Below are 10186 nucleotides of genomic sequence, written 5' to 3' on the forward strand. Positions count from 1 at the left end.
CCGGCCACGAGTCCCGGGTAACTTTTTATGGCAAGAGACTCACAGTGCAAATTAGGATACAGGACGTAATTGAAGGCTCGAGGACAAGCATTTTCATCTCCGGTTCCAATATTTCCGCGTGTTCTGCTTTCGCGCTGTAACCTGAGCAGGACCGAAAATTGTCGACAAACCTATGAGTGCTACTTCTGAACGCTTCTGACTGCACAATTGCAGCAACCTTGAGAGCAACCGGTTAACGCGCTTTAATTCGGGGGGCACGCAGGCGACCTGTGCTACTACGACAAAGACGGCTGGCTGTACCTAGTTGCGCGACAGAGCGATTACTTCTGCGTCCGTGGGAGCAAGTATTGGCCGGTCCAAGTCGAGGCCGTGCTGCTCAAGTGTCCAGGGGTTCATGACTGCGCCGTCGTAGGAATACCACATCCCGAAGCCGGAGAAGTGGCGCACGCTCTGATTGTGCCCGAACCAGAAGCAAGAACACTGAGCGCCTATCACGTCACGCAATTCGTGGAAGGTTAGCATCTCTTTTCTTTCTTTTTTTCGTTCTTATCTAAGTTCACTGCGCGCGACGTCCTCACCATATAGAAAGTTTTCTGGTTGGTTTTCGGCAGCATTAGCTCAACTTCACACACCCACCTAACTGCTTCAGCAGCTTTAAACGTTAGCGGTTGGAGCTTGTTGGTATGTCATAATTAGCGAGAGTTATGCTAGGCAAATGACGAGTACACAACGTTGCAGACGACGACAGGCGCTATCTTCCAACTGAGATTAGTTTGGCCAGAGCGCGAAAGTAAGTAGACGAATGAAAAACAGGTGACCAACAAGGGATGAAGCTAAGAACAGAAACAGCAGAAGCCATACCATCGCCACCTCCCACAAACTTATTTTTTCGCCAAAAAAGAGACACGGATGGCTTGCTCACAGATATGCCGTGATCGCTTGTCATCTGATCAGCTTCCACGATGATGCGAGTGCACGGTCATCCCAGTGTTTATACAAACTTTGCGTGTATTTGAAAATGCAATGTTGTGCAACAAAGTCATCTTTGCCATTGCGGAAATTATTCGCGTGTTCTCGTTGGCGGGCGTTCAGACGTCTTCCGCTCTGACCCACGTGAAATGCACCGCACGACACAGGTGTTTAACAAACCACCCCCCGCGCACACTCCACAACGCTGTTCCTGCGCTTAACATTGCAAATGTCAGACTGTTTGTTTAGAGTCCTGGTTAGCTTTGCAATGCTAGCTAACTTGAAAGGGGCAGAAAACGCCACGCGAACGTCAACTCATTGCCCAATCGTTTTCAGCAGGTGGTGAACTCTGTGCTTGTAAACTCTCTGCCGTCATTCCTTAGAAGCACATAGTTTCCCACACCAAGTCAGCAAGGTCCACTTATTCGGCTCTGCTGGGACAAGGTCAGCGTTCCGGCTGTCTTGCTGACACAAGCATTATGCGCTCACAGGTTAGCGTCCCTTCTCAACAGCAGTGTGTCTATATCACAACATAGTGTACGCACTGATCTGAGCAGAACGGACGGCAAAGATCGAGCTGATTCCATCTACCTCATCCGGCATCCGAGGGCAGAGAAACGCCGATGGTTTTCCTTCAGTCTCAACTCGTGGACCGTCGATGTATGACACCCGCAACACCGCCGACGGCATTCCCCATCAAGCAAGGTTTCCGAGATATCTTCAGTGGAGCACTAAACCTTGCTATAGCTTTCAATGCTTCGCCTTCGGGCAAGACTGCCATTTTATTTTTATTGCTGGCATGCTCGTACTTTATGTTCTATCGTAACTATAATGTATAGATATATTTAGTGCGTTATTGTTTGCTGGAAAGCAGCAAATTGTGCTGTACACTTATTTCGTTCGACTAAAACCGGTGTTAAAGGTATTCCAGTAGACAGCGTTTAACCACGAGACTCCTAGCATTACCTTAGGCAACGTGAATGTTTTTCCTCTGATTTATCATTTCATTATTTTTTTTTTCCTGTCCAGTTAACGCACCGAAGGGTTGCCAGTTGGAAGGCGGCGTCACATTTGTCGACGAGATTCCACGCAGCAATAGAGGAAAGCTTGTCAGGCGTCAGCTCGTCCAGTGGATTCTCGGGAAGCGAGAACAGGGAGGCATCAACAGTCGGGAAGCTGAGGCGTAATGTCTAACAGATTTCCCGGGCCACGCTATCCTGCACGGTATAAAGCACAGCGCGCACCGTGGGTGTGCATTCGTATAGTAAAATTGCAATATTATCAATGCGAAAGCATTATATGCCCCATGAAATGGAAAATACGGCGTCAGTTTTATCTTCCGATGGTACCAAAACCCATGTGACCAAGTGATGACGTAACGTTCTCGACTCTGGACCTGCTGCGGCTCGGACTGAAAAATTCCACGGCGAACAGCTACGGCGTCGGGCCTCGACCCTTATTAAAATTTGATTAAGGTGCATTAAAGTGAATTAAGGTAGAATAAAGACAATGTGCATGAATGTGACGCTTTTATTTAAGGTGATCACTTCGACAACTCGTCATGCTTTCGCATTCAAATCACGCAAGGATACATAAGCCACTGTCACTTATTAATAAAGTGCACGCTGAATAGCACGCTCAGGTATTCCATGTAATTGCTGTGTCATGGCTCCTAACGAGCTGAAGCTTAACACGAATGGTCACAAGGCTCGTGGACACTGTCGAAACATAAGCCTGAGAAATGGTGTTTTGCCTTTTGTGTTCATTATGCAAGGCACGTTCCCCTTGCAAACATTTCGATGTAGGAGGCACTCTGTTCTGTACCGGGTGTTTCAGCGAACAACTTCAAAAATTTTTAAAGGTTGCCTGTGACAGAAGGCACAATTCCAGTTCATGAGTTGGTCTACTAGAAGATGCGGACATTACTTGCACAAAATATCAAAGTGCATAATCAACTAATTAATAAAAATTCACAAATTACGTTTTTAACGAAATACCTGATGGCCCACATTGCAAGTTAAACATTCTAGCCGTAGTGTTAACAAGGTTGATCCACTTGGAACAATTTCTCAGGATGACACCAGTTTTCAGGTAAGCATTCCCTAACTTTACGGAGAAAGACATCGGCGTTCCACTTACCTTGGTGCTTCAATGCATAAAACGGCGTTTTGTTAAGGAACTAGCCGTGGATACGCCTTGCGAACTCCCCGGCTAGAATTGCTCAATTGCAGTATTCGCTATAATTAGTTCAAGTTAATTCGTGGATTTTGGCTAATTAGTCGAATACGCAATTCAATTCCTTCTGCAAGTAATGTCCACATCTTCGAGTAGACCATGTTATGGCTGGAGTAGATAACATGCTGTTTGTCATGCGCAAGAGAAGCATCCGAGAGCCACGCTGGGAATATAGTCGGAGGACAGTCCCCAGGCGATGCTGGCCGCTACTAATTTTCACGTAACGAGCTCCCCTCGTCAGAGAAGAAGGCCACAAAGGGAACAAAAAGTTGCCACTCCGGGGGAGGCCGAGACGACCCGAAGGGCTCATGGACATTTCCCGGAAGAAGGCGCCCCGAACTGGTGCCTGCCCTATGCCGAGAAGTAGCGGAGAAGATCAGTTGGGAGTAAGAGATCTCCTCTGCCATTCCCACGGCCTCTCCACCTTTGCGCCCACTAAAACTGGGTGGGGCTGCATGTCCGATATTCCGTTTGCGACAGTGTTGCTTGTGCTTCTTGACTGGCTGTCGTCCTGGTGGGTTGTAACTGGCTATCGCCAAGAGGGAGGCTTGGAATAGAGGTGTTATAATGACGGTGCGGAGAAAAAACACGGTGCTCTGGGCCATAGAAACGAAGCTCATCCAGACGATCGTTGTTAAACACTTGATCTTTTTCTGTTTTTCTATTCAACGATGTAAGGGCGCCTGACAGCGTCACAACATGCCGAGAGTCAGTGGGACTATACTAACCCAGGACCAACCAAATTAATAAGGCCCACTAAGCTTCACCAAAAGACACTCCCTTACCAGGACAGGAACTGGCCTCCCTGGTGCAGTATGCGGCCACTACATCCCTTATGACTGCTTCAATCAACCAATGGCCCTCAGTCCCCAGCATCTGCGGCGCAGCTGGCCAAGGCGGCGGTCGGGCCTGTAACGTAGCAGAGGGTGCTAAGCATCTTTGGACCCGGAAAGGCCATCACTGGGAACTGATCCTAACAACTTACAATGCACAAACGTTGTCGAGTGAATCTAGCTTAGCAGGACTCTTTCAGGAAATATGAGGCATTGATTGGGATACCATTGGCCTTAGTGAGGTTAGAATAACTGCTGAGGGTTATACAGTGCTGACTAATGGCCACGTCCTCTACTATAGAGGACTCTCAAATAAGAAACAATACGGGGTAGGATTCCTAATCGATAAGGACATAGCCGGCAGCATTGACGAATTCTACTGCAATAATGAGAGGGTAGAAGTGGTCGTAATAAAACTAAATGCGATTTGGAGTAAAAGTAGTAGAAGCCTACGCTCCAACCTCCAGTCATGATGATGGTGAAATAAAACAGTTTTATGAAAATGTTGAATAAGCTATGACAAAAGTGCAAACTCAACATACTGTAGTCATGGGCGACTTCAATGCAAGATAGAAAGAGAGAGGGATATAACGAAGGCAGGGATGTTAACCAGCCAAGAGTCTGGTTGGCTACAGTACGCTAGGGGAAGGAAGAAGGGGAAAACAGAAGGGAGAGAGAGAGAGGGTGTAGAGACCTACACGGACAGTACTTGAATCAAAGCCACTCGTACAAACCAGACGCTTTCAGAAAGCACAAAAGTGCCTTCACTGCCTTCTGAGCCGATGATCGGCGGGGACGGCGCTCTACTACTGTCTTTCACTCAAAAGACGATCATCCAGCTCCCTCAATTACTTGCACAAAGAATGTTTTTGTGCTCGAAATTGAGGACAGTGGCACAATAAGTGGCCAATGTTCGCCTCGCATCCGCGAACATCACATGCAGGACCATCAGCCATTCCAATTAGTGCTCAATAAGCTTTCGTGAAAGCAGGCTGATGAAGCAGTGATTGGTAACTACGGCATCGATTCTAGGAACACTAGAGGAGAGATGTTGGTAGAATTCACGGAAAGGAATAAGCTGAGAATGATGAACACCTCCTTTAGGAAGCGTAGCAACAAAAAGTGGACCTGTAAAAGCCCTTATGGGGAAACAAGATATGTAATAGATTTCATGCTTTCTGCCGATCCCAGCATAGTCCAGGATGTAGAAGAAAGTAGGGCAAAGAACAGGGATCATACGTTAGTGAGGTCTAGGATCAACCTGTATATGAAGAGAGAAACAGTAAAATTGGTCAAGAAGAAACAGGCCAACCTAGTCGCTGTAAGAGTAAAAGCAGAATAATTTAAGCGGGTCCTTGCAAACAAATATTCAGCCTTAGAACAGAAGGATGAAGATGGCATAGAGGTAATAAACGAAACCGCAATAAGAGTGCCTTCCGAAGCAGCGGCTCAAGTAGGGGGTAAGGCACCAAGGGCAACCTCTAGGTAAGCTCTCCCAAGTAACAAAAAACCTAGTAAAAAATGACAAATATTGGAAGTCTCTAACGTAAGAGATCAAATAGAATTCGCAGAACTCTCAAAATGGATCCACAAGGAAAAAGTGAGGGAAATTCCTAATTGCAACGTAAGAAAGTCTGAAGAAGCAGTCAAAAATGGACGCAGCATGAAATCAGTGAGAAAAAAAAAACTTGGCATAGGACAAGCCAAGATGTATGCACTGAAAGTTAAGCAGGGTGACATCATCAGCAATTTCGAAGATATAGTAAAAGCAGTGGAAGAATTCTATACTGACCTGTAGATTACCCAGAGCAACCACGATACCTCCATTCGTAGTAGTAAAAAACAGGTTACAGAGGCTCCTTCTATAACTAGCGTTGAAGTTAGAAGAGCCTTGCAATACATGAAACGGGGAGAAATGACAGGAGAAGATCAAATAATAATAATAATAATAATAATAATAATAATAATTACTTCTTTATTTCCAACAGTGATGGAGGAGACTGCGGATAAAAGTGGCTTAAGAGACTAGCGACTTCACTAGAGCCGGCAGCCTCCTTTACAAGGCAAACAGCGATTGAAAAGGAGATATATATACATAGCAATTGACTACATGTGACATATGTATAAAAAATACACGCAAAAACACAGATTTCCTGAAAGACGCTCCTCAATTATTTAAGAAAGAATGAGTGACAAAACGTTGACGTAAAGCTCGTACATCAGTTATATAAATATCAAGACTTGATTTAAGAAACAACTTTAAAAGTGTTGGTAGCGTGTATGATATCTTTTGTGTAGAATACTTGGCTCGCGGAATGACCACCATCGACTGTTCCGTACACCTTTTCATGTAAGAATGTGTGTTCCTGATGAGATTAGATAACTCATGAAGAAACTTTAAATTCTCGTTTACCTCCCGTTTGAAAGCTTGACTTAACTTGTAATTATAAAGGTTAAACGCGGGTATTATATTTGCTTTCGTAAATATAGCGGATTTAATCAAAGTTGAAGGAGACATCATGCTTGAAAAGCTTGCGACTCTTGATACGATATGTATCACGACTTCAAGCGTGCCGGAAAACTGGGAAGAATGCCAACATTATACTAATCCACAAAAAAAAGAGATGTTAAAGAATTGAAAAATTATAGGCCCATTAGCTTATTTCCAGTATTGTATAAGATATTCATCAAGATAACTTCCAGTAGAATAAAGGCAATCCTGGACTTTAGACAATCAAGAGAACAGGCTGGTTTCAGGAAGGGATACTTTACAATGAATCACATCCTTGTCATCAATCAGTCAATCTAGAAATCCGCCGAGAACAAGTAGCCTCTCTATATGGCTTTCATAGTTTACGAAAAGCATTTGATTCAGTAGAGATACCAGCAGTCGTAGAGGCATTACGCAATCAAGGAATACAGGACGCTTATGTAAATATCTTGGAAATTTTCTACAGACATTCCACAGCTACATTACTTCTTAACAAGAAAAGTAAGAATATACCTATAAAGGAAGGGGTCAGGCAAGGAGACACAATCTCTCTAGTGCTACTCACTGCGTGTTTGTAAGAAGTATTCCAGCTATTAAACTGGGAAGGCTTAGGAATGGGGATCAACGGCGAATATCTCAGCAACCTTCGGTTTGCCGATGACATTGTTCTATTCAGCAACAATGCAGAGGAGTTACAACAAATGATTGAGGACCTTAACAAAGAGAGTGTAAAAGTGGGGTTGATTAATATTCAGAAGATCAATGATCAAAACCCTGGCAAGGGAACAAGAGTCCAAGATCACCAGTCAGACTCTAGAGCCTGTGAAGGAGTAACGTTACCTAGGTCAATTACTCACAGGGGACCCTGATCATGAGAAGGAAATTTACAGAAGAATAAAGATGGTTTGGAGCGCAAACGGCACATATTGTCAGATCCTGGCTGGAAGCTTACCATTATCATTGAAAGGTGTGCAATCAGTGCATTTCACCGGTGCTAACATAAGTGCAGAAACATGGAGAGTGGCAAAGAAACCTGAGAAATAGTTAAGATAACAAGTTAAGAGAACAGAAAGAGAGCGGTTTGCATCAGAGATCAAACGGGGATAGCCGACATTCTAGTTGACATTAACAGAAAAAAATGGAGCTGGGCAGGCCATGTAATGCGAAAGTTAGATGACCTGTGGACCATTAGGTTTACAGAATGGGTGCCAAAAGGAGGGAAGCGCAGACGAGAATGACAGAAGACCAGGTGGGGTGATGAAATGAAGAAAATCGCAGGCACAAGTTCGAATCAGTTGGCGCAGGACAGAGGTAATTAGAGATCGCAGGGTGAGACCTTCGTCCTGCAGGGGACATAAAACAGGCTGATGATAATGATGATAAAATAAGTTTTGTTCAAGTGCCGGTAAACCTGTTGGTTTTCGTTTTTCCAACTTCCTGTTTCTGCTTTCTTCAACCCAAAGCATCCGCCACGCTACTGTATAGAGCCGGGTTCAAGACATAATCTAGCGCCGCAACAATCATCAACTAGAATTCTGCTGTTTGCCACAGGCAACCTCTAAAAAACTTTGAAAGTGTTCGCTTAAATACCCTGTATATTGTGAAAGAACGAGTACTGTTCTTTTTTTTTACCTAAGTTCTACTTTTCCCTGTGGTCATGTAGCTCAGGAGGTTTTCATAATTATTAGAACTATACGTGCACAATTTCACGCAAAATAAAGCTGAATGTGGTGTTTTAATGCGTGTTTTCACACATGCACACGCACATGCACACAATGAGCCATAAGGCATGTTGTTGGGCTAGTCCGTTCATAGATTCAGGATTTTTTTTAATCGCGCGAAGAAGACAAGACGGGAACATAAACACAGACGCGCAGGCAAAGTGCATACTCCCAACTGGCCTTATTTCGTGAAGGCAGAGAAATTATAAGGTTCTTGAAAATAGCAAAACAAAACAAACGAGCGCACAATTTCTTTGAGATTGTTCCTTGTTTTTGTATTTTGGAGAACCTTATAAATTCCCTGCCTTCACGAAATAAAGCCAGTTGGAAGTATGCGCTTTGTGTGCGCGTCTGCGTTTACGTTCACGTCTTGTCTTCTTCGCGCAGTTTAGAATTTTTGCTGAATATACAATGAGCAGCCCATGAATACTGGCCTTTACATATAACTGCCGAGAGTCTCGTTCCACGAATCGTTCTGCATATTAGCACAAGGAGGTTGAAACAGACGAGCTTTATTTCGTTATTACGAACAGTGCACAGTCAATGGAGAGAGAGGCGGCATAACGAAGAACCGGGAGATAAGCGCTGTTTGAAGCAAGGCAGTGCGATATAATCAGGATTTTAATGCGTTACAACAAATAGCATAGCCTCTGATCCTTCACGTTCCTGTGCAGACGTTGTCGGCACAGGGTCCGCATCAACAGCATCGCTATAAAAAAGGAAAGGACGAAGCCTTCCATCTCTTTCGGTGTCTTCATTTTATCGTGACCTCATAAGCTCCAACTCGCTCGATTCACTATCCTTGTGCAATAAAACTTTCTGAACTGTTCTCGTAATGCGCCCCTCATTGACGAGCAAGCACATTGGCTGCTTAAAGCACGTAGAAACACCTCGACGGCCAGGAATTATTCCGCAGAGCGTCTACAACCCTTGTCGAAAAAAAAAGAATACATGCTATTGCACGCATTCACCAGATATGTTGTTCGGCTGTGAGGCCCGATTCCTGTAGCGCTCCAACATTCCAGACCTCTGGATTGCAAGTACGAGAGTTTTCTTCACTTCCCAGACCACATGAACGCATTTAACAAGCCTGAGGTCACCATGGCGATCGCAGACAATTTAGATTGTTTACCTTATGACAAAGCGTGCACACTCACGTGCAAAAGTTTGGTTACGCCACATACCACGATATATTTTTTTTTTCTCTTCAGCCTAGACACGCTGGCTAAAATCAACTGTTGCAGCCTGCACGCATCTTTCCTTCAACCAATGTGATGCATTGAGACATTTTCACGTTGCACGGTGTTGCTAAATGAATTTAAAAATGTAATCCAGTTCAATTCAGTTCATTTCTTTCTTATACAAGACGGAGAAGCAAATGCTAAAGGCCATGTGGCCTAACAGAGGCTCTTGCTCTTGAACGCGTTCGGCATACGCGTACCATTCCACAGTCCATATAGGTATATCTACAAGCATTGCGCGCACACTTAGTCAGAAATCACCACCCAAGCACTGCGTACAGATGGTTACCCAGCGAAGCTGAAACGTGCGGCCCCAGTTTTTGTCACCGGGTTAATCCCGACGGTTCATTACACGACGGCTTGGCAGGCTGCCGGATCCTCGGTACGCAGTTGCGGCTTGCGCTCGGCTGCAGGAGCCTGTTATTGTGCCCGGGCTGCAGCACACGGTGTAGACGAGCTCGTTGCCGGCCCTATGCATAGCCTTATGCGTTCCCGGCCCGATTTCCTTATTACATAGAAAAACACTGCCTGGTGAGCAACTCTGAAAAAAAAAACTCAAGCCTGTAAAACCGGGCGCAGGTCGGAAGCTAGGACGACAATAACGCCGGCGTCTGAGTTATTCTTGTGTCCGAGTTTGCACGCCTGTCTTTTTCGTACCATGAACACCAACCAACTTGCTCAAACTTCAGTCATTCT

General features: G+C 44.8%; 2 long non-coding RNA genes across 3 annotated transcripts in view; one reads left to right on the forward strand and one right to left on the reverse strand.

Annotated features, from left to right (window-relative positions):
* LOC126532091 (uncharacterized) overlaps nucleotides 1-10186 on the reverse strand; it is a 176419-nt gene that overhangs the window by 154659 nt on the left and 11574 nt on the right. The window lies entirely within an intron of this gene.
* On the forward strand, nucleotides 266-2512 carry LOC129385072 (uncharacterized). Its single transcript, XR_008612619.2, has 2 exons — nucleotides 266-514; nucleotides 1999-2512. It is a non-coding gene; the product is annotated as an uncharacterized lncRNA (long non-coding RNA).

Source organism: Dermacentor andersoni, chromosome 5, assembly GCF_023375885.2.
Source record: "Dermacentor andersoni chromosome 5, qqDerAnde1_hic_scaffold, whole genome shotgun sequence".
Lineage (NCBI taxonomy): Eukaryota > Metazoa > Arthropoda > Arachnida > Ixodida > Ixodidae > Dermacentor > Dermacentor andersoni.